Here is a 25,355-nt window from a genome sequence, read left to right as displayed (position 1 = left end):
CAGTCCTCATGCTGTCCCAAATACTGGAACTTATCCCTGCAGTGAAATGTACCAAGCCCCTCTATTAACCCTTCTCATTACAGGCAGTGCTCAGTAGTGCAAAAAAGACCTCTAGATAGAGAGTTGAAAACTAACATTTTTATGCCAATAATTTGCTGTGTGATCTTGGGCCAGTTGCTTATTGTCTGGGGGGACACAATTGTTAAAAAAATATAGTGGGATGATATCTTCTAGATAGAAATCTCTCTGAATCTAGAAACAGCTTCTCTGATATTATGAGAAACAGAATGTTTCCCACCCTTGCTCTTCAGCTCATTAGGGACTGTATTGGAAGACATTTCTAGCCAAGGTCTGGCGGTGAGCTAGGGAGAGATTTGGGAGCAGGGAGAATTTTCCTTGCCCTCTTGGTTGGTAAATTTCTCTGGCCAACTTGCCTTGTGACCCAAGTCCTTTCCGTACAATAGTAATATTGGTCTTGGAGACACCTTTTTTTTTTAAAGTGTGCACACAAAAATGTTTTCCTCTGCTCATGTGTATCTAATATTGCATTTAGTGGTTTATTAAAGTTCATCAAAATTTGTACTCTCAGAGGCAGCTTTGCCTCATTTTACCTTTTCATGTACTTTTGTATTTGTACTTCTTGATATCCAAACACTCGATGAATTTTTGTAGCACACATTTCTTCCACCTATTAAATCAACAGATTATCCAAGCATATGCATAATTACAAGGAGGTAACCTAATTTTTGCTACTTTTATTGACTATTCATTTTCTGCTTTTTCCCTTTTTTTTTCTGTTTAATTACTCTGGGATATAGAACCCTTTCTTATGAAATGTTTCACTACTTAGGATATCTTAAGACTGCTCCCCACACATGCCCACACATGCACTCATAGAGACCACAAACCACTAGGACCCACAAAATGAGCTATGAATTTGCAAAAGGTAAAGAAGTCTCAGGGGATTCATGACTCCAGGAATAAAATCTTGGCAAATAATTCACTCTGAGCCAAAGCAAACTGTAAAAGTGCCATTTAAAAAAACCATAATGGGTCAGTAATGAGTGTATAAGGAGTTTGGTGAATTTTATGAAAAATGCAAATAAGAAATCTCATTATACAGATAGCTATAATTTACACTATGGGGGAATGGATGGTTACTTTCTCATTTTTAGTTCAGCTAAATACCAACAGGATTTCTGTTCTAAGTATATTACTTGCTGTGATTATGGTTAACTATGCAGTTGTCATACTCTTGACAGCAGATAGTTCAGGGCTGTTGTGGGGTTATCCCAGAAGCTGTCCTCACAGCTCCCTACTGCTCAGGTCACTTTAGGACCAGGAGTTGGAAACCGAGAGGCTGTCACTCAGCCCACAAAGGAGCCACTGATCTCAGTGTAGATGTTGCAGGAATTCCTCTCTTCATATGATAAAGTTTTTCCTGGAAAAAGTTCCATAAACTAAATTTTTTATTTATTGAATTCTGCTTTCCTAGTGACATGCATACATGGTCATTATAACAACTTGTAATAAGGGAACTTTCTCTTCCCTAGCCCTCTGTTTTTCATGGTCAAAGGGTTTGTGTACACTTACCTGCTAAGAAGCTTCATATTTGGAAGGACCCCTGCAATCGTACAAATAATCCCCCCAGTAAATTGGCAGAACTTTGCATTTTTCTAAGTCACATTTGAAGACCGTTCCGTACAAATATACACGGTAAATGTCCCAAGCAGCTGACTTATAAACAGAATTATCATAACCACAAAGAATAAAACCTGCTTCTTTCCCAAGCAATAAATTTAAAACTACTTCGACAGACTATTCCATGAATAAGGAGAGGAGATGGTAGACTTAGAAATGGTAACAAGTATAGGAGCGTTGACTTGAAAAAAACTAAACACCTCTTTTGACCCTCTGCCCTCTGGAAACGATCATTCCATCTCTTTCCTTTCCCTTCTAGCTTCTTAGAAGAGGAGTTTTGTTTATTCTTACTTCTTTTTTGTTGGCACACACTGCCTTCTTCTTGTATCAGTAAGGATAAAGCCTCAGCTGCCATAGCAAAGGCCAAAATAACGGTGGCTTGGGGCGCCTGGGTGGCACAGCGGTTAAGCGTCTGCTTCGGCTAAGGGCGTGATCCTGGTGTTATGGGATCGAGCCCCACATCAGGCTCCTCTGCTGTGAGCCTGCTTCTTTGTCTCCTACTCCCCCTGCTTGTGTTCCCTCTCTCACTGGCTGTCTCTATCTCTGTTGAATAAATAAATAAATAAAAATCAACAACAAAAAAAATAACAGTGGCTTAAATAAGAAAAACATTTTCCTTTTGCATAAAAAATGTGAAAACAAGCACTCCTCCTCCATCTCTTTCATTAGCTCCTCATTTTCTTCTACTCCTCAAGAGCGAAGCTTTCCCAAGGTCCAGATGTCAGTGTTCCTTTTTTCTGCTCAGCACCCCCTCCCTAGCTAGTCCCATCTATTTTCATAGCTTCCCCTGCCAGCTCTGCCAGCGCCTCCCAGGTCTTCCTCCCCAGACCCAAACTCTTGAGTTCCAAGTCGTAGACCCAAATCTCTGGCTGCACAAGAACCATTCCCACAGGGTGCCCAGACTCGATTTGCAGTTCAGTAAGTCCCCGTTGGAATGTCTTCTCTCTCACCTGAGGCCTGCTCCTGTCGGGTTCCCGACACTTTTGTCAGCATCTCTGTCCTCCTCCCAGCAGCCAAAGGCAGGCTGAACACCTGATTGATCCTCAACCCCACGAGATCATTTCCCACCTGTTGCTGACCTCTCTGTTTTGCCTCCTCGGTGGTTATTCTTCTGCATCTTGTTTTCGCACTGGCTCTGCCTTCGTTCAGGACCTCAGCTCTCACCTGGATTATTGGAACACCCTTCTGGTCTCTCTGCATATGTGTTTTCCGTTTCCTCTCTAATGTCCCTTAATAGTGTATCCAGTTCTCGTCTTAAAACAGAAGTTAGATTACATCTATTTCTTTAAACATATTCTGTGGTTTTCTATTACTGACAAAATAAAGAGAAGAGAATTGGCCGTGGTTGGCGCTTATAGTCATGAACTCATCGTGTCCTTAAAACAGCCCTGAGAAGAGGGTGTATTGCTATTCCATGGAGAAGCACGGAAGAAAGTAGATTAATTGCCAGCATCACAGTTTCACTAGGAAGCAACAGAATGGGGATAAAAGACAGAGGTCTTCTTTGACACTAAGCTTAAGCTCTTTTTTAAAAAAANTGAATTTTATGAAAAATGCAAATAAGAAATTTCATTATACAGATAGCTATAATTTACACTATGGGGGAATGGATGGTTACTTTCTCATTTTTAGTTCAGCTAAATACCAACAGGATTTCTGTTCTAAGTATATTACTTGCTGTGATTATGGTTAACTATGCAGTTGTCATACTCTTGACAGCAGATAGTTCAGGGCTGTTGTGGGGTTATCCCAGAAGCTGTCCTCACAGCTCCCTACTGCTCAGGTCACTTTAGGACCAGGAGTTGGAAACCGAGAGGCTGTCACTCAGCCCACAAAGGAGCCACTGATCTCAGTGTAGATGTTGCAGGAATTCCTCTCTTCATAATGATAAAGTTTTTCCTGGAAAAAGTTCCATAAACTAAATTTTTTATTTATTGAATTCTGCTTTCCTAGTGACATGCATACATGGTCATTATAACAACTTGTAATAAGGGAACTTTCTCTTCCCTAGCCCTCTGTTTTTCATGGTCAAAGGGTTTGTGTACACTTACCTGCTAAGAAGCTTCATATTTGGAAGGACCCCTGCAATCGTACAAATAATCCCCCCAGTAAATTGGCAGAACTTTGCATTTTTCTAAGTCACATTTGAAGACCGTTCCGTACAAATATACACGGTAAATGTCCCAAGCAGCTGACTTATAAACAGAATTATCATAACCACAAAGAATAAAACCTGCTTCTTTCCCAAGCAATAAATTTAAAACTACTTCGACAGACTATTCCATGAATAAGGAGAGGAGATGGTAGACTTAGAAATGGTAACAAGTATAGGAGCGTTGACTTGAAAAAAACTAAACACCTCTTTTGACCCTCTGCCCTCTGGAAACGATCATTCCATCTCTTTCCTTTCCCTTCTAGCTTCTTAGAAGAGGAGTTTTGTTTATTCTTACTTCTTTTTTGTTGGCACACACTGCCTTCTTCTTGTATCAGTAAGGATAAAGCCTCAGCTGCCATAGCAAAGGCCAAAATAACGGTGGCTTGGGGCGCCTGGGTGGCACAGCGGTTAAGCGTCTGCTTCGGCTAAGGGCGTGATCCTGGTGTTATGGGATCGAGCCCCACATCAGGCTCCTCTGCTGTGAGCCTGCTTCTTTGTCTCCTACTCCCCCTGCTTGTGTTCCCTCTCTCACTGGCTGTCTCTATCTCTGTTGAATAAATAAATAAATAAAAATCAACAACAAAAAAAATAACAGTGGCTTAAATAAGAAAAACATTTTCCTTTTGCATAAAAAATGTGAAAACAAGCACTCCTCCTCCATCTCTTTCATTAGCTCCTCATTTTCTTCTACTCCTCAAGAGCGAAGCTTTCCCAAGGTCCAGATGTCAGTGTTCCTTTTTTCTGCTCAGCACCCCCTCCCTAGCTAGTCCCATCTATTTTCATAGCTTCCCCTGCCAGCTCTGCCAGCGCCTCCCAGGTCTTCCTCCCCAGACCCAAACTCTTGAGTTCCAAGTCGTAGACCCAAATCTCTGGCTGCACAAGAACCATTCCCACAGGGTGCCCAGACTCGATTTGCAGTTCAGTAAGTCCCCGTTGGAATGTCTTCTCTCTCACCTGAGGCCTGCTCCTGTCGGGTTCCCGACACTTTTGTCAGCATCTCTGTCCTCCTCCCAGCAGCCAAAGGCAGGCTGAACACCTGATTGATCCTCAACCCCACGAGATCATTTCCCACCTGTTGCTGACCTCTCTGTTTTGCCTCCTCGGTGGTTATTCTTCTGCATCTTGTTTTCGCACTGGCTCTGCCTTCGTTCAGGACCTCAGCTCTCACCTGGATTATTGGAACACCCTTCTGGTCTCTCTGCATATGTGTTTTCCGTTTCCTCTCTAATGTCCCTTAATAGTGTATCCAGTTCTCGTCTTAAAACAGAAGTTAGATTACATCTATTTCTTTAAACATATTCTGTGGTTTTCTATTACTGACAAAATAAAGAGAAGAGAATTGGCCATGGTTGGCGCTTATAGTCATGAACTCATCGTGCCCTTACAACAGCCCTGAGAAGAGGGTGTATTGCTATTCCATGGAGAAGCACGGAAGAAAGTAGATCAATTGCCAGCATCACAGTTTCACTAGGAAGCAACAGAATGGGGATAAAAGACAGAGGTCTTCTTTGACACTAAGCTTAAGCTCTTTTTTAAAAAAAGATTTATTTATTAATTTGAGAGAGAGAGTGAGCATGCATGGGGGGAGGGGCAGAAGGAGAGGGAGAGAGAGAATCTCAAGCAGACTCCCCACTGAGTGTGCAGCCCAATGTGAGCCTCAATCTCAAAGCCCTGAGATCATGACCTGAGCCAAAGTCAAGAGTCAGACGCTCCACTGACGGAGTCACCCAGGCACCCCAAGCTTGAGCTCTTTCAAGTATTCCATATTCTCTCCCAAATTAGAGTATGAGCCTTCAACCACTTGCCCTTAAATTACTTTCCAGCCTCATTTCCTATAGCCTCATCCTGCATGTACTGACCCCGATGACTCACTGTTTCTCACACATGCACATTCTTGCCTTGTGTTCTCATTGGATAATTTCTTTACACTGTATTGTCCCCGGTTATTTTGTATTGGTCACCATGTAATCATTTGGGGGTTTTTTTGTTTTTGTTTTTTTAAGATTTTATTTATTTGACAGAGAAAGACACAGCGAAAGAGGGAACACAAGCAGGGGCAGAGGGAGAGGAAGAAGCAGGCTTCCTGCTGAGCAGGGAGCCCGATGTGGGGCTCGATCCCAGGACCCTAGGATCATGACCTGAGCCGAAGGCAGACGCTTAACGACTGAGCCACCCAGGCGGCCCCACAATGTAATCATTTGTTAATGACTGCCTCCAAAACCAGCTTCTCTAGAAATTTTCTGAAATGCCCCTAAGTAGAAAAACTACTTCTTCCTCTCGTCTCTGACCCCATGTTTTTTTGTTTTTGTTTTTTAACATCCTTTAGAACTTAACTCATTTCAACTTGTTATTTTAGCAGTTTATGTGTCTTTTCCCATCTCTAGGATGTAAACCCATTCCTTGTGTATGTTCTGTGGTTCATTCTCCTGCACAGAGCCTAATAATTGTTTATTGGCCTAGAAGGGACTTCACAACATTGTACAACATGATAGTAGGTGGGCATTGAAGATCTGGGGTGGTGTAAGAATTGGGGGGAGGAAGTCCTCCCAAAGAAATGTGGAGGTTAGGGAGGACTTTAGGAAGATGTCAGGACCACAGTGAGCAGAAAATTGTAGAGGGGATTCGGAAGCCAGTGGAAGAATGTTGGAGATCAGCTGCTCCTAAATCTGCGAGGTCTTTCAAATCACCTGGAGAGCTTTGCGAAAAAGCAAATGGGTCTACTGCATCAGAATCCCAGGGGGGTGGAACCCAGCAATCTGCAGTTTTAGTGAGCTCCCCAAAGTGAGCACAGAGCAGGAACTCATTCTGTATTTGGTTGTCTCAATAAATGCCTTGGCTTCACCCGTCCCTTGCTTAACTCTATGCAGTGAGCTTTGAAAGTGGGAGAGAGGACTGCTCCCTTACTATGTTCTGTGTTGGTTTTTACTATGTTCAGCCAAGTCTAGGAACTGCTAGACTTAGGTGATCTTGAAGGTATATTTCAACCCTGATATCCTGTGATGTTAGGTGGAAAATGAGCTGAGCATTGACAGAGCAGATGAATTAAGCTGCTTAGAGAGGAAAGGGGTAAGGACATTCTTGGAATCCCGTGGCAAAGGCCTGGACCTGGGAGTCGTAGGGCCCATTTTGGAGGAATCACACAGCATGATTTCTGGGACCAGCCTAGGTGCTGTCTTTTCTGCATGTCCTTCTCTGGGTACTCAGTCCACATCTGTCTCTCATTGTACAGATTCATAGCATGTAATCAGCTTGATTTAAACACGTACTTTTAAAATATCTATTATGTCTTTCATGCTATACAAGTTATGAGACCCTATTCTGAAAGGGTTTAATCTGCTCACATACTGCCTCCTTCATGAAATATTCCCCAATCTCTGTGAGTTATCTTTTCACCACAACTCAGAGGGGTTAGCTTCCCCTCGATTTTGGCATTAGTGATTTCTTTTTCATTCATTTAGTTACAGACATTTTTCTCCCTTGAATGAATCGTGAGCCCTAGAAAACAAGGGCAATGTCTCATACTTGTTTTCTCTCTTGCTTCTTGTATTTCCTTATACATGCTAGGTGCTCAATTAATATTTGTTAAATAAACGATCCCTGTGTTTTCTTTGCCATGTTGAAATTGATTACAGGATTTGCTGTCTGCTAGTGATAGATGAGACTTCTTATTTATTTGGATTTTGGTACTAGAATTCCCCCAAATATATCCCATATGGGTTGCTTATGCCCAAGCATCTAAAATCTTAATAGCTTTGTTAAAGAGGATAGACATGTTCAGAACAAGAAAGATTAGTCAATGGGGTAAAACAATCACCTTCTCTGTTCTTGACTATATTACTTTCAATTTATCTTAAAAAAAAAAAAAAAACTAGAAAAAACAAGGAAGTGAAGATCCTTGGGATTCATGGCTGTGCCAAGCCTCCAACCTTTTTGGAGCTCAAATAAGAACATGAGAGAGCATCTGTCCGCACTCTATTTCCTTGGCTTGGCAGACAGCAATGGAAACCCACAGTAAGTCTCCTTCATTCAGCTAGAATGTATCTAAATTGCTTATCTGTGGGACTCCTGACAGCTCTTGCCTTGGGCAGAGACTAGATGGAATAGGGGCCTGCCTGTGTAGTATGATTTGAGGGGCGCCAGAAAGGCTACCCTGCTCCACAGTCTCCCTGTTTCCTCACCCTTTTTGTTGCAGTCACCCTGAAACCATGCAAACAGACTCTGACCGGTTCTAGGTTTTGGTGAGACTTGATAGGTGGTATAGTTTCCAAAACCAAAAAGTGGGGCTTGGCTTCTGCAAGCACATGCATGTCTTCATTATCAGGATTGGAAAGGTCTTCCAAAGACTAGCTGTGCGTTGCAATTAAACCTGCAGATTAATGACACGGGGCCGGCTTCGGTTTGCAAGCTGCCTCCCAGAACAAGGAAACACAGTGCTGTTACCTTTCACTCTGCACCTACATGGCTGGGGCAGCTCAGGGTGCTTCGTCTACCACGTGCAGAGTGATTGGCTTTAACTGCTCGTGCATTCCAGGGGAAGTCCAGGGACCCCCACCACCACCACACTTCCACTCCCCTGTGGCCTGGGGGAGAAGCTCTGCAAAACGGAAGAGGCCTTCGTTCTGCAATTAATCATTTGAAGTCAAAGTATGTTTGGAACTACAAGGGATAGCCCACAAACACTATGAAGCGGCTGATTGCGTAGCTGCCGAAATTCGGTCTCGAAGAGCACTTCCTTCATTGTAAATAGAAAAATATCTTAGGAATGAGGTAGGGAAAAATTGTCAAACTTAGGAAGGAGAAGTGATGGGCTAATTTATCACAGGATAACTTTTAGAGACTAGATTCTGATGCGTACGGAGCTTTTAAGTCAAGCTCTTTTAAGTCTTTTAAGTCAAGGACCTGTATAACTTTCTTGCTGGTCTGTCTTACCGTGGCCACTGATGAGACTGACCTGGGGAGGCTGGGGTGTGAAGGGGTAGTCGTTGTCGAACGTCAGACTCTGAAGAGAGAATGAGCATAGAGAAGTGTGTGTCTGTCCAAGTATATAGGCCTGTCAGCCTGCCTCAGATAAATGATTTTGGAGTTACCCACTATTTCATACTATCAATTGCTCTCTTCTCTGAGTTTTATTTTCTTACCCTTTGGAAACATTCCACATGCACTAGTCAGTGGTGTTTTCATCAGCTGCTGCTGTGAGGAAGAAATTTCCCTTTACGTGAGGACTTAATGAGTTTGGTCTTGGCATTGTTGTTTTTTACTTCAAGGGTGAAGAGTGACTTTACTTAGTTCATTGACTTTCATAAATTTATCCATGTGTGATAGTTATACCAAGAATTCGATAATACCTAGTGAGGGAGTATTATCAAAGTGGACAGAAATGAGGGAGCTTTCCACAGCCCCTGGCAGGTCTCCACAATTACACTTACTTATTTAGAACCAAAGCTGGTCATTAGCCCCTTTTCCCCTGGTTGTTGAGAAACAAACTGTGGACAGTGCTTTTTAGAGACTTGAGGAATATCAGAATATCAAGAGACCCGTGCAAACTCCTCAGAGTACCCAGAGCCTGACTGCTGGTGTCCAGGCTATTAGGCACTGACTGGAAGGCTAGCCTGATAGCTGTGTCCTTCTAAAACACATCAAAAACAACCCCTGTGATGTTAATGCTGTCTCTCTTGCAGGAAATCCTAATGAGGAAAATACCAAGATACCGCCTTCTCCATCCAAAGTGCCATAAACCCTGTGGTATTGAGCTTGCTTAAGCAACAAAGCCACTTCCACACCTCCCCAAAGACCGTGTAGTGTTCTTTGTTCCTTGGCCTGTGCCGCTTCGTTCAAGGCTGCAAGGAGGTCACGGCACAGGAGCGAATCGCCAGTTGGTATCTCATCTTTGCAGCTTCTATACCCTTTCCCTGGCTTTTTCTCCTAAAGGGAGACCGTAAAAATATCATCAATGCTTATAGAAGAAGCTGTTCCTAATAATGATTGGTAAAGCCAACCTACACTGGTTAGCCAGACTGGCAAGTGATTTATTTTACAAGTGTGATCTCCAGCAGGCGCCAACACCTCCCTTCTCCATCCCACAAAAACTTCATCCACCCTTCAGAGGGCCCTAGGCCAGAATTTACTAGGCCATTGACAAAGGCATGTTTTTCTCATGTTCCTTTGTTGATCATGTCCTTCCGTGTAATTCAGAGTAGCCACCCAAAAGAAGAGTTCTTGTACTTGTTAGAAGGATTCTGGTTCACATGACCTTAAATTTTAGGTTAAGTCTAGTGAGATAGTGGTTTGGACCTTCAGCTTTTATCAATCCAGCTTTTATGGAACTCAAGCATTCCCTATGCCATGCTGACTTAGAGTCCCATTTCTATACACGTTGGTGCACACAGCCTGCCTTGTCCACAACCCTTCTGGACTATTTTGACCTTCTGTCATTAGTGATGAGTGACATTAAGTCTTCCTTAAACAGGTTCACATTACAGCTGGTCAGATTTCATGCTTTTACCAACATGAATTTCATGAACTGTATTCCCTGCAGTGCCTCCTTTTTCTTTCCCTTTATCCACCCATGCTCCTGACGCCATTGACTTTGAATGCCTTCAGCGAAGGCGTGGGCTTGCATGCAGTGATTGATGTTTTAGGTCACACCGGATGGCTAACAGGGCTTCCTCTTTGAAGCTAGTGTCATTACAGGCAAAGTTTCTACTTCTGTACTCCTGAAGTCACTTCCTTGGACCTGTCATCTACACGACAAAAGCCAGTGACGTATTAACAAGTATGTCCCGGTAATATTACTAGATTATATATTTTCCACTTGCTGAGATGAATTGGTCACTGTCATTTAAGAGAACTTCTAACAAATATCACCAATAGTTACTTAAAACAGAATGATATTTTGTGGGGTCGTTTACCCTTTTGTTTTCATTTTTAAAAAGACTTTCTATTTTTAGTGCAGTCTTAAATTTACAGCAAAATTGAGAGGTACTGAGATTTCCCACGTACTCCTTGTCCCTACCCAGGCATAGTCTCCCCCATTATCAACATCACTCATCAGAATAGTAACATTTTATTTTTTTTAACGAAGGATTGTCCATTGTAATCCAAAAGGAATCACAGGTACCAGTCAAATCATGTAAATGTTAACCTGTATTTAAGCAAAGTCATCAATTTTTAAGACTTTATTTTTTAGAACACTTTTATATCCACAGCAAAATTGGCAGTACAGAGATTTCCCATAATCCCCCTGCACCCACACATGCCCAGCCTCTCCCATTATCAACGTTCCTTACCAGAGGGTCCATTTGTTACAACTGAGGAACCTATACTGACACATTATAATCACCCAAAGTCCATTGTTTACTGTAGGACTCACTGTTGGTGTACTTTCTATGGATTTGGATAAATGTATCATGACACATATCCTTCATTAGCATACCATGCAGAGTATTCTTACTGCCCTAAAAAATCTGTGCCCCATCTATTCACCCTTCCCCCCACCCTCCACCCCAAACCCTGGCAACCACTGATCCATTTACTATTTCCAAAGTTTTACTTTTCAAGAACATTTACCCATTTTTTTTAAAGATTTATTTATTTGAGAGAGAGAGGGGGAGACAGCATGAGAGAGAGGGGCAGAGAGAAAGGGAGAGAGAATCTCAAGCAGGCTCCACACTTAGCATAGAGCCCAAGGCAGGGCTGGATCCCACAACGCTGAGATCATGACCTCAGCTGAAATCAAGAGTTGGATGCTTAACCGACCGCACCACACAGATGCCCCAACATTTACTCATTTTTTTTTTAAAGATTTTATTTATTTATTTGACAGAGAGAGAGACAGCCAGCGAGAGAGGGAACACAAGCAGGGGGAGTGGGAGAGGAAGAAGCAGGCTCATAGTGGAGGAGCCTGATGTGGGGCTCGATCCCATAACGCCGAGATCACGCCCTGAGCCGAAGGCAGACGCTTAACCGCTGTGCCACCCAGGCGCCCCAACATTTACTCATTTTTAAACACTAAAATTAACCCCATTGTTTAGAGTACAGACCACAACCTGAGCCATAATTTGAGATCAGTTATATCCAGATACCAATTAATTGCCTGAATGATTTTTTTCATTAAAAATATGGCCTAACCCAGGGTGCCTGGGTGGCTCAGTCAGTTGGATGTCTGCCTTCGGCTCAGGTCATGATCCCGGGACCCGGGGATTGACCCCCAGTCGGGCTTCCTGCTCAGAGGGAGCGTCTGCTTCTCCCTCTCACCCTGCTCATGCTCTCTCTCACTCTCAAAACAATAAAATCTTAAAAAATATATATATATGACCTAACCCAAAAAACAAATCATCCAGTTTTTTAAAAAAGGGCAGAAGACATGAATAGACATTTTCTTAAAGAAGACATACAGATGGCTAATAGACAAAAAAGGTGCTCAATGTCATTCATCATCAGGGAAATACAAATCAAAACTACAATGAGATATCACCTCACACCTGTCAGAATGGCTAACATTAACAACACAGGAAACAGCAAGTTTTGGTGAGGGTGAGGAGGAAGGGGAACCCTCTTGCACTGTTGGTAGGAATGCACACTGGTGCAGCCACTCTGGAAAACAGTATGGAGGGTCCTCAAAAAGTTAAAAATAAAATTTCCCTATTATCCATCAATTGCACTACTAGTATTTACTGAAAGGATACAAAAATAATGATTCAAAGGAATACATGCTCCCCAATGTTTATAGTAGCATTACCAACAATAGGCAAATTATGAAAAGAGCCCAAATGTCCAATGACTGATGAATGGATAAAGTGGAATGTTACTCAGCCATAAAAAAAGAATGACATCTTGTCATTTGCAATGATGTGGATGGAGCTAGAGAGTATTATGCTAAGCAAAATAATCAGCCAGAGAAAGACAAACACCATATGATTTCACTTACATGTAGAATTTAAGAAACAAAATAAATGAACATGGGAAAAAAGAGAGGCAAACCAAAAACAGTCTCTTAACTATAGAGAACAAACTGATGATTACCAGAGGGGAGGTGGGTGGGGGATTGGTTAAATAGGTGATGGGGATTAAGGGGGGCAGTTGTGATGAGCACTGGGTGTTGTATGTAGGTGATGAATCATTAAATTCTATACCTGAAACTATAAAACAAAATGATAAAATCATCTTTCAAGTAATATATATACAAATATATATGTATATATATATATATATGCACACACATATCTCCTAGCCTCATACTTATTATTCAAAAGTTAATAGGTTGACAATCTTTTTACAATTCAGACAGTTATTTGGAATGGAAAGAAAGGGAAAGGGAAAGAGCAGATGACAAAAACAAAAAACAAAAAAAAAACACCAAAATAATAAAACATTAATTGTAGTCACAGAATTAAACTGGGAGGAACATTAGGCAGAGTGTAATTAGATGGATCCATTCCATTTTCATTCTGGTTTTAAAGGCAAAGAAAGCAAATAGAAATTGGAGAGTAGACTAGAACTGAAATCAGGAAGATCAAGCAAAATTCCAAGCAAGACCTTTAAAAAAATGAACCATAATGAAATGTGAGGTAACTCCTACCTTTATGAGAGAGAAGTGAGTGGGTGGCCCAGTGGGCTCTTATTTTTCCCCACATTTCAGCTTACCTGGATCTTTCCCCACAGTTCTTGTCTGCGAGGGTTTGTCAGATACTGTTGATCGCACCGCCTTAGAACATATCTGGAAAGTAACAAGCAGAGGAGAGTGGTAGGACTGGCCATGTTTCAATTTTTAAAGATTTGGTATTTTATTAGAGCCCCAAAGCTGGAAACTGGTGGCTACGGCTATCATAAGAATGGTCCTTTTAAAGGGCATTGTCCTCTTAATCTGTTGTCCAGCTCCAGCTTCTCTTTAGGGAGAAGACTTCTGTTGGCTCGTTCTCCTGGAGAGGAAGGTTGTTTATTTTTTTTTTCTCTTTCCCCCTAGAGGCTTTGATGGGTTCCATTGAAGTCCATACACTAGGGGTCTTCTAATTTTTTTAGATAGAGCTCTTTTTTGTCCAATTAAAAACATACATGAAACCCCAGTGTACAAAACAGGAAAAATGAAGCTTTTCTAGCTGAGGCACAGTTTACAGATGTTGGGATCTAGAAGATCCCTTAAGTCTTCCTCCTCTCCCTGAGGCATCTTTGCTGAATGTTAAGGCTCTTCCGGCAGATAGTTTGAAAACACTGCTCTAGAGTATTGGTTTTCCCATTGTGCCGAGGAGTACAAAACAGCCCACCTCCTGGATATCGCGCTTAGCTCTTGATTGGCTGGTGTGCTCAACTCCTATGGTTATAAAGGAAAGCACTTCTGTTACCATAAACTGCATTATGATTTCAATATTTTCTGCCTTGTATATTGTTAACCAATGAAATGCTGATGTCAAAAGAGTAAAGACATTGTCCTCCTTCTGTTTCATCAATGGCTGGGTCCTGACGTGGTTTGATTTAGCTGTGGGTGTATAAACCAGCCTGTAGAAAGCTGAACGTATACCCAGTCTTAAACTCTCCCAGAAAATGAATTTGCAACAGTGGGGAACCCAAGCTTGTGAATGGGAAGGCATGTCACTCTCTGTATTGCACTTAGCTGCCTTGTGACCCCAGATCTCTGACGGGTGAAGGTAAAAAAAAAAAAAAGTATGATTTTGTAGATTATCCATCTCTTTTGAGTGATAAGAGGGAATGATATTCTGTGACACTTCTACATTCTAAGCAGAAGCAGACTTCCCTCCCAAATAGTTCTAATATGAAACCAAGGTAGCAGATCACATCTATAAAGTAAGGACTTAGCAGGAACCTCAGAAGACATGGCTCCCAGTCCCAGCTCATACTTGCATCTTTCCCCAGTAGTTTTTGGCAGCGTTTGAAATTTACCAGGACCCTCAATAACTCCTTAGGGATTCATTATAATGAGAAAGTAGAAAAGATAAGGGTTTCAATAGCCAATTTTACTGAGGCATTTACGAATTGAGCATAGTTATTTTCTTTCTCTAACTTCTTTGTCTGATTTTTCCCCTATATTTCAGATTTTTTTTTTTTTTTGGAGGGGGTGCCATGGAACTTTGAAATCAAGTCTAGGTATTTGCCTGTGGGTAATCATGAACAACTATGTGTGATTTTCTAGAGTAAATATTTAGACCAGAAACAAAAATAAAACCAACTTCTGGGCCAGAACCAAAAACCAGTCCATACACAATGGAGCCAAGGGGGGGGATGGAGCGAGTAGGTGGCTAGCAACTATCTAACCAGTTCTCTTTAACTAAAGCAGAACAGCTCTTACCTCCTAAGTGAGAGAAGCAAATTCCAGACTCAGAGAAAGTTGTATTAACCTCTCTGAGCCTCAGTCTTCTTTTGGGTGATGTCATGTGGATACTTTTAGGAATCCCGGAATGTATACATAAGTTGACATGTATAAATATTTAGCACATTTGGGTGGCCTTGAACACCCTTTCTTTTTGCTTATTCAGGACTCAATCAGCTCATCAGTAACTAGAACTAGATTTTCCAACATTTTTACTCCACCCCCCCAAAGAATAAATGTAAAAGCTAATTATTCTACAACTCTGGGTATTTACTAAACATTTAGACTTGTTTAAGGTGGAGAAGGGGGAGCTACCAATACCAATCATTTGTCACGTAGAGATTTGCTAACAACTGTCTTGTGCATGGCACAGCACTTGATGTCAGAACAGGGAGGAGACCCAGATATGCACAAAGCATGACCATTGTCCTCAAGTGGTTCCCGTGGTTTAAGGGAAATCAGACACCTATACAGTCCTAAGATGAAAAGTCCTTAAGTGCCTGAAGAGAGACGCAAAGTGCTCTTTCACTTGAGAAAAGAGCAATTACTTCTGGCTGAGAGAGATGAAGGAAGCTTTCATGACTTTGGCACTTAAGCTGAGAGCAGAAGAATGGGAAAAATTTGAACTCATGGAAATGAGTAAGAAAGTCTCATCGAGGGACCAGTGAGAGCAACATGCCAAGGCGAGAAAAGCTTGGTGCAAGGAGCGAGTAGTTTGCCTGGGGCCAGGAGCGCACGAGGGAGGGGAAGGAACGGGTATTTGGTGAGTGGTCCTATAGGGTATGTTCTGCACTGTTGTCAGCAGTGGTGTTAAGCAGGTGTGGCATTATTCCCGCTTTTAACAGAGTTGAGGCTCAGAGGGTTAAGTGATTTGTCCAAGGACAATATAAAACCAGATCCATGTCTGGAAAACGTAAGATAGACGAGTAAACTAGTTTTAGAACGGGGCGGGGGGAATTTGAATCCTATACGGTCATTCAGGGGTTAGCAAATTATGGCCTGTGGGACAAATTTGGCATACTACCAGTTTTTGTAAGAAAGGTTTGTGAGGACACAGCATTGCACTGCTGTTCATTCGTGTATTTTTTTCATGGTGCCTTCCACACTCCAACAGCAGAGCTGAGTATTCGCGGAGATCATCTAACCCCAAAGGGGAGAGGGAACGAGGGGTTGGGCAAAATGGGTGAAGGGGACGGGGAGACACAGGTTTCCAGTTATGAAGTGAATAGGTCACAGGAATAAAAGGCACAGCATAAGGAATATAGTCGATGCTCTGTGAGAGCGTCCTTGGTGACAGACGGTAGCTACACTTGCCGGGAGCACAGTACAATTTATAGAGATGTTGAAATGCTGTTTTACACCTGAAATTCGTGTAGCATAATAAAAATAAAAATAATAAAATAATAATAAATAACTTTAAAATAATAAATTAAATAAAAATATTTAGGAAAAAAACTACAGAAAATCAGTACTAATTCCCATTCACAGCCTTTCAGCTGTTGTAAAAGGATCTGACTGGTCTGCATTAGTTTCCAGTTTATAGATCAACCTTAAAACTGGATGACCTCTACTTTTAAGACAATATACCCTTAAAATCAACAACTTGATGATATTTATAGATCTTAAATATATAGTCTATATAGCCCAAATGATTTATATTGAAATCGTCTGGGATATAGCTGCAATTCAGATATTAAAGAAAAATTAAGTAAATTGTCCTACAAAAACAAAACAAAACAACAACAACACTTAAAATATTTACTACCTGGCCCATTGCAGAAACCCTTTGTTAACCCAGCTCTAGTTGATTGAGAATCACTGAAAGTTTTCTAGAAGGGAAGTGGCGTTCTCAGGATCATGCATTACTGATTGAGACGCCACTCCTCAGTGGAATGGACAGAAGGAACTAGGTTGATTAGAAGACTATTTCAGTAGTCTGGGCTCTCACCCCTTCACTCCCGGACTGTCACACTAGCCTTCCAGCAAGTCTCCCAGCCAAAACTTCGAAGCTTCAAGAGTACAGGCAGGCAGCAACAATGAGGGAAGTGCCCTGGGTGTGAGAAAGCCATCTGCGCGGACAAGCTGATCGATGGCCCCGCCTGACCCCCAGGACTGCCGGACGCCAGGGAGGGGCAGGAGGGGCCACAAACAGAGGCCGCCCTGCAGAAATGTCACTCGATGTCACCATCCCTTCCATTGGCGTGAGAGAGGTCAGAATGCCGACTTCTTATGTGAAGTCTGCGTGTCCAAATGTCAGCAACTGAATTCAAACTTACTTAAGCCTCCTGCGGCTGACTGAAAACTGCACCTAGATTGATTTAAGCCCTCTGAAGTGGATCACAGTGCAGATCTCTGCTTTGCAGTGTCTGCCCACATAATTTCCAAAACAGCGATTTGCAGTCCATTTCATAGCTTCCACAGTAGCAGCTCCTGCAGCTTCTTCAGTAGGAATATGACACCGTGTCCACGGGTGTTCGAGACTGTCTGAAAGACAGACGGACTGACGCACCAGGTCAAAGCAGTTTTAAAGACCTACCTAGATGCTCTGCTGTCCCAATGTACATAACGTGGCCAGATTGTCGGGTTATTGAAGTGCTTATTTCTCATCAGAGGTGTGATGCAAAAGCAGCTGGCAAACACCTTGCCCTCTAAAAGTGAAGTGGACTTTAGCATCAAGGACATATAAGCGAATCTAGTGAGAATTTGCAGGCTGGTGTCTTGCAAGATCAATCTTAAGCATTGGCGAAGTTCTTTTCAGGTGAGATGAAGGGACTTTCTATTTCAGTGGGCCTTAATGGACTTGAGTATTTTCCCCTAATCTTTCTTGCTGCTGGAGCTTTTATAGTTGAGAGATTAATCACTTAGTCATGCAGTTATCTGGTACTTATTGGTCACTTACCATACGCCAGACACGTGCAAAATGCTGAGGAAAGACCGGCAGTGACAACCAATTGGAGCTTTCGAGAGGCTTTAGAGAAGCTCCAGTCCAGTGTAAAAGGAGGAGAGGGGGGCATGAAAATGATCACAGCACAGTGGGATGAGTGATCCCTCGAGGGGAGGTACCAACTCTCTCCAACCATATTCACCTTTCTTTATGTAATAATGTGCCCTGGAAAAAAAGTTGAAAAATATTCCACTTTGTTAATAAAATGACTTTACATGCCCTAGAAAGTCTTAGGCAGGACCAACTACTTAATTTGTGGAGCCCCTTGTTGAAAAGCTCAGAATTTCAAGCCAGTGACAGCAGAGCGTCGAGCCAGGTGGCCCCATGTCACTGCACGGGTTGCAATGCCTGTGACGTCTCGTGGGCTCAGCATTCTCAAGAAAATCAAGGGAGCAGTATTTGAGGAAAGTAAAGGATTTTTTTTTCCAGTTTTGTCCTATGGGTTTCCATTCATTTATGGCACGTATATGAATGTCAGGTACCACATCAAGGACTAGGGGTGTTACAGTAAAATATAGCTACCATCTCTACCCTCGTGTACCTGCAATCCTGCTGAGAACTTTCTCTGTGATAATTTTCATTATCTGGCCCAATTATGTCTTGGCATATTAATGAATCTCAGAAAAATACTAAACTTTCCAGTGAGCCTAACTTTACGTTTTTAAATATATAGTAAATTGAAAATACAATTTTTGAATGTATCTTTCTATAAGGAACAAATATTTTGGTGATCAGAAAAAGAAAGTTAATATGAAAAATTATGCTTACTCAGAAGTTCAATAGTATTTAAAATTTAAATGTTATCTATATTTATTACCTCCAGGGAGTTTAAAGAAGAAACGAGAGGGAACAGATGCAGACTTTGTCTTGAAGTTTTAATCCAGGCACACTTTGTATTATTGTGCTATACTTTATTGCACCTCACAGGCACTGTGTTTTTACAAATCGAGGGCCTGTGACAGCCCTGCATCATGATAGCAAGTCTATGGGCACCATTTTTCCAACAGCATTTGCTCACTTCACGAAGTCTCTGTCTCATATTTTGGTAATTCTCCATTTCAAAAATTTTCATTTCTATTGTGTTTGTTATGGTGATCTGTGATCAGTGATCTTGGATGTTACTGTTGTAACTGTTCTGGGTGCCATAAGCCACGCCCATATTAGATGGTGAACTTAATAAATGTTGCGTGTATTCTGACTGCTCCACCAAACAGCCGTTCCCCCATCACACTCTTTCTCCTCAGGTCTGCCTATTCCCTGAGACACAACAATATTGAAAGTAGGCTAATTAATAACCCTACAATGGCCTCTAGGTGTTCAAGTGAAAGGAAGAGTCACACACACATCTCTCACTTTATATCAAAAGCTAGAAATGATTAAGCTTAGGGAAGAGGGCACGTCAAAAGCCAAGATAGGCCAACAGCTAGGCCTCTCGCACCAAACAGCCAAGCTGTGAATTCAAAAGAAAAGTTCTTGAAGGAAATTAAAAATGCCACTCCAGTGAACACATGAAAGATAAGAAAGTGAAATAACCTTATTGCCGATACGAAGAAAGTCTGAGTGGTCTAGACAGAAGATCAAACCAGTCCCAGCATTCCCTAAGTCAAAGCCTAATCCAGGGCAAGACCCTAACTCTCTTCAATTCTATGAGGGCAGAAGAAAAGTTGGAAGATAAGAGAGGTTGGTTCGTGACGTTTCAGGAAGGAAACCATCTCCATAACATAAAAGTACAAGGCAAAGCCGCAAGTGCTGATATGCAAGGCATAGCATGTTGTCCAGAAGAGCCTACTAAGAGCATTAATAAAGGTGGCTACACTAAACAACAAATTGCCAATGTAGATAAAGCAGTCTTCTTCTGGAAAAACATGCCATGTAGGACTTTCATAGCTTGAGAGGCAAGGTCAATGCCCAGCTTCAGAGCTTCAAAGGAGATACTGACTCTCTCGTTAAGGTCTAATGCTGCTCGTGACTTTAAGTTAAAGCCAGTGTTCACTTAACATTCTGAAAACCCTAGGACTTTTAAGAATTATGCTATATGTACTCTACCTGTACTCTATAAACGGAACAACAAAGCCTGGATGATGGCACATCTGTTTACAACATGGTTTACTGAATATTTTATGCCTGCTGTTGAGCACTGTTCAGAAAAAAGATTCCTTTCAAAATATGACCGCTCATTGACAATGCACCCGGTCACCCAAGAACTCTTTCGGAGATGTGCGACAAGGTGAATGTTGTTTTCACGCCTGCTAACACGGTGTCCATCCTGCAGCCCATGAATCAAGGAGTGATTTTGATTTTTAAGTCTTGTTATTTAAGAAATACATTTCATAAGACTATAACTGCCATAAAGAGTGATTCCTCTGATGGATCTGGGCAAAGTGAGTTGAAAACCTTCTGGAAGTTCACCATTCTAGATGCCATGAAGAACATACGTGGTTCATGAGAAGAGGGGGGAATATGAATATAAACAGGAGTTTGGAAGAAGTTGATTCCAACCCTCATGACTTTGAAGGTTCAAGACTTCAGTGGAGGAAATAAGTGCAGATGTGGTGGAAAGAGCAAGAGAATAAGAATTAGAAGTGGAGCCTGAAGATGGGAGTGAATTGCCACAATCTTATGATAAAGTTATAATGGATGGGGAATTGCTTCTTACCGATGAGCAAAGAATGTGTTTTTTGAGATGGAATCTACTCTTGGAGAGAATTATGTGAAGATTGTTGAAATGACAACTAAGGATTTAGAAAATTACATAACCTTAGTTGATAAAACAGCATTAGGGTTTGAGAGGACTGACTTTAATTTTGAAAGAAATTCTAGTGTGGGTAAAATGCTATCAGACAGCGTCTCATGCTGCAGAGAAGCTATGCACGAAAGGAAGAGTCAACTGATGTGCCAGATTTTACTGCTGTCATATTTTAAGAAATTGCCACAGCCACCCCAGCCCTCAGTGGCCACCACCCTGGTCAGTCAGTGGCCATCGACATCAAGGCAAGACCCTCCACCAGCACAAAGATTACAACTCGCTGAAAGCTCAGATGATGGTTAGCATGTTTTAGCAATAAGGTATTTTTTAAATAAGGTCATGTACATTTTTTAGACATAAAACATTATTACTCAATAGACTACAGTATAGTGTAAATATAACTTTTATATGCACTGTGAAACCAAAGAATTCATTTGACTCTCTTTCTTGCAATAGCGGCTTTATTGCAGTGGCCTGGAACCAAACCCAGTGTCTCCGAGGTAGGACTGTAGCTTCTCTAGTTTCATTTGGTTGAGAAATTTTTGCCATACCTACACCAAAGTTCAGCTTCTAGATATGACTTTTAGAATCTGTGTTCAGATCTGAAAAATTAAAATTAAAGTGAATTCTTTGGTTTGCTTTCAGGACATATCTTTTTTTTTTTTTAAGATTTTATTTATTTATTTGACAGAGATAGAGACAGCCAGCGAGAGAGGGCACAAGCAGGGGAGTGGGAGAGGAAGAAGCAGGCTCCCAGCAGAGGAGCCTGATGTGGGGCTTGATCCCAGAACTCCGGGATCACGCCCTGAGCCGAAGGCAGATGCTTAAGGACTGAGCCACCCAGGCGCCCCTTGTCATGCATTCTTAAAGAGTTCCTTTACCTCTGTGTTTGAAGATTCCATAACGGTTACCCCTTATTGACTACTTGCTATACACTTGGCATACTAACTGCTTTGCCTATATGAATTCATTTCATCTTCACAGTAATACCATGTGGTTGACATTAACCTCCATTTTATAGATAAGGAAACTGAAATTTATAAATGTTACGTTGCTCCAAGTCTTCTAATAACTGGCGAGAGTCAGAATCAAGTCTCGCTGATGCCGAAGGTAGGCATCACCAAACTGTGCCTTCTCTGCATTCATTGTGACTTCTCAGAGCACCCTGGGAAAGGGAGATGATAAAATGGAAGGAGAATGTTTGAAGAAGAGCAGGGTGGAGTCACTGGGATCCGAGTTGTCCTGGCAAGTCTGGTGTGTCTGTGACTGCCCGTAGAATGCAGAGCCATCACTGACCAGTAGCGAAAGGTTTGCTGTGGGGACAGGACCTTAGGTTGGCTCCCCTCTCCTCTGCCTCCGCATCCCCAACCACTGGCATCACTCTGACATGCTGAGAACATGGCGCGTGGCTCCAGGGCTGCCGAGGGATGTAGGAATTGGGGAAAGGCATTGCTGAGCAGGAACATGGTCAAAGACCAACTCCAAAACAAGAGACCAGAATTCTCATGGGAAAAGGAACTACTAAAGCAAAAGATGACCCCCACCAAAAGCTCCCTGAAAGCTAGGGAGCCTGGGGGGCAATAGTAACTCCAAACCGTTTCATTGGAATTGGGATTAAACAGTCACAGATAGGGGTGCTCTTTGAAAACACATCTTGCTGGAAAGAAGCCAGGAAGAGGCGATTCTGCAAACTGTGACCTTGTCTGCAGTGCCCTCATCTTGGTTTGCAAATCCTTTAAATAGTCAGAGGGTCCGATGTAGTCTGACCTGGATTTGATCCTTCGGGTGCATTCTCTTCTTGTGTGGGTATAATCATAGTTACTGCTGTAAACGGAAATGTTTAGAAACATTCAGTGGTGTATACACTCAGACTTATGTCAGTGTTGAGAAGCACCCATTCTCCAGGCAGCTCTGAAGATGTATTTCTTAGGTTATAGAAATCATTACTCATCTTTGTCTCATTTTTATTTCTTTTCTGATACACAAGTCAGGATGTTGAATTCATTGTAACTTACTTGTGCATGCGGGCAGGGAGATTGGATTGCTGAACATGTATTTTAAGTAAATTGTGTAAAATTAGCTAAGTGAAGAAGGAAGGCACTCACCTACTTCTTCGATATTAAGCAAGTATACCATTGATATTGAGCAAAAGATTTTCATTTGAGACCCTGAAGCAAAAGCATGTTTGTTTTTTTTAAATGTCTGGGTTGCTGGATCTTTATTTAATACTTAAAAAGTATTTTTGGAAAAAAACTGAAAATAAAAATACAAAGGATTATATAACACATCCATATTTCCACCACTTAGAATTAACTTTTAACATTTTGCTACATATGAATTTTATAATAAAAAAACAAACTTTTATTTTAGATAAAAGTAAAGTTGTGACACAATGCCATTCTCTTCTTCCATTTTTCTAGTGATAAGCTCTATCATGAAACTAGTGAGTGTCTTTCCAGTCTCTATATGGATATAAGTAGGTGTTTCTAGGCGTGTTTATACACACACATGCACGTCCGTGAACAATATTGTTCTGTGACTACTATTGATATATGTTCCACGTGCACAGTTACAACAGTAGGAAACCTACAGTGAGCGATTACACTGTGCCTGAGCCGCACTGGAGACAGTCCCAGTAAGTTCCAGTGACCTTGTGGAGCAGCACTAGTATTATTAGAGGTGACTTGCCCAGGGTCACACAGCCCATAAGTGGTGGGGCTAAGAAATGTCTTAACAATAAAATCCGTCAGGCTCTGGAGCCCGAGCTCTTGACCATCATGCTAGATGGCTTCTTAAGGGTATCACTCTGCAGAATTCTTCACTCTCTCAGTACCATGTTTCTGACATCTGTAATTGTTGAGTTTGTAAATCTAGTTCATACCTTTTCACAGTTATACAATTTCCATTAAATGAGTATAGTATATAAAGCAGCATTGTAAGGCGGTTAGGACCTGTAAAATAGCAACATCGAAAATTTCCATCTCATCAGGCCAGGTGAGAATTAAATGGTTAAATTCCAATCAAGCAGGTAGAACAGTACCTGACACTGAGTAAGCACCCAATAAATGTTAGCTGGTATTATATGCTATTATCATCTATCCATTATTCTAAGGATCGTAATCATTAGATTGTTTCCAGTTTTTCATTATTGCATGTATTGCCCCAGAGAAAGCCCTGTGTCGACATGCGTAGGTTTCTTTGGGTTTCTCCCTGGAAGAGGAACTGATGGCTCATAGGGCGTACGTGTTCTGTTTCCCCTGATATTGCCAAAGCCAGCTCTGCGGATCTACACTCCTCCCCAATGAACTGTTTGGCGGTTCCCACTTCCCCGTATCCTCAGTAAGAGTTGATATTGTCTAATTATTGGCTGTGCAAATATGATGCTATAATTCATACACTATGAAGTTTACCCTTTGAAAGAGTGCAATTCAGTGGTTTGTAGTATATTCGCCAGGATGTGCCACCATCACCTCTACCTAATTCCAGGAGAAACCCCTTTACCCATTAGCAGTCTTCCCCCCCTCCCCCAACGCAACCCCTGGTTGTTCATCTAGTTTCAATCTCTATGGATTTGCCTACTCTGGACATTTCCTATAAATCCAATCTTATGTGGATTTTCGAGGCTCTTCCATGCTGTAGCATGCATCAGCACTTCATTCTTTTTCGTGGCCCAGTAATATTCCACTGTGTGGATAGACCACATTTTGTTTATCCATTTCTGTTGTTTCTTCTCTTGGCAGTTATGAATAATGTTGCTACAAACATTCATATTAAAATTTTTATATGAACATATATTTTCATTTTCTTGGATATGCATATATATTTATACACCTGGTCATGGAATTGCTGGGTCATATGATACCTATGCTTAACATTTTGAGACACTGCCAAGGTGACTACACCATTTTATGATCCCCTCAGCAATGTCTGAGGGTTCTAATTTCATCCACACCTGTACCGACAACACTTGTCACTATCTTTCTTTTTCATTCCAGCCATCCTAGTAAAGTGTTATGTTGTGGCTTTGATTAGCATTGCCCTGATGACTAATGGTGTTGAGCATCTTTTCATGGGCTTATTAGCCTTTTATATGTCATCTTTGGCCTATTTTTTTCATTGGGTAGTTTGTCTTTTTATTTGAGTTACTAGAGTTCTTCATATATTCTGAATTTAAGTCCCATATTGAATATATGATTTAGAAAGATTGTCTTCCATCTTGGGGGTTGTCTTTCCACTTTCTTGATATGAATCGGTATATTTTAATATTTGTAGTTTTCATATGTTTCCTCAAAACTTCAGTTTGCAAAATTGTCTCTGTATTATCTGCTGAGTGGATCACAAGCCAGAGAGCCTTTGAAGTGTTCCCTGAGAGTAAAGTGAGCGCACCTAGCATTCCATAGATTAGAAGAAGCTCCAGCATTTGTCACCTGAGGTCATCTAGGTAAGCCCCTCAGCCAGCGAAGGAAATTCAATTTTGATAACCTAGAAA

General features: G+C 41.6%; 1 protein-coding gene and 1 pseudogene across 6 annotated transcripts in view; both read left to right on the top strand.

The window, feature by feature from the left end:
- Window positions 1–25,355, top strand: part of FMN1 (formin 1) — a 412,618-nt gene that overhangs the window by 375,516 nt on the left and 11,747 nt on the right. The gene's annotated exons all lie outside the window — the stretch shown is intronic.
- Window positions 19,080–21,196, top strand: LOC117802385 (annotated as a pseudogene).

This window comes from Ailuropoda melanoleuca, chromosome 5 (genome assembly GCF_002007445.2).
Source record: "Ailuropoda melanoleuca isolate Jingjing chromosome 5, ASM200744v2, whole genome shotgun sequence".
NCBI classification, from domain to species: Eukaryota; Metazoa; Chordata; class Mammalia; order Carnivora; family Ursidae; genus Ailuropoda; species Ailuropoda melanoleuca.
This window is presented reverse-complemented; position numbering and strand designations above follow the sequence as displayed.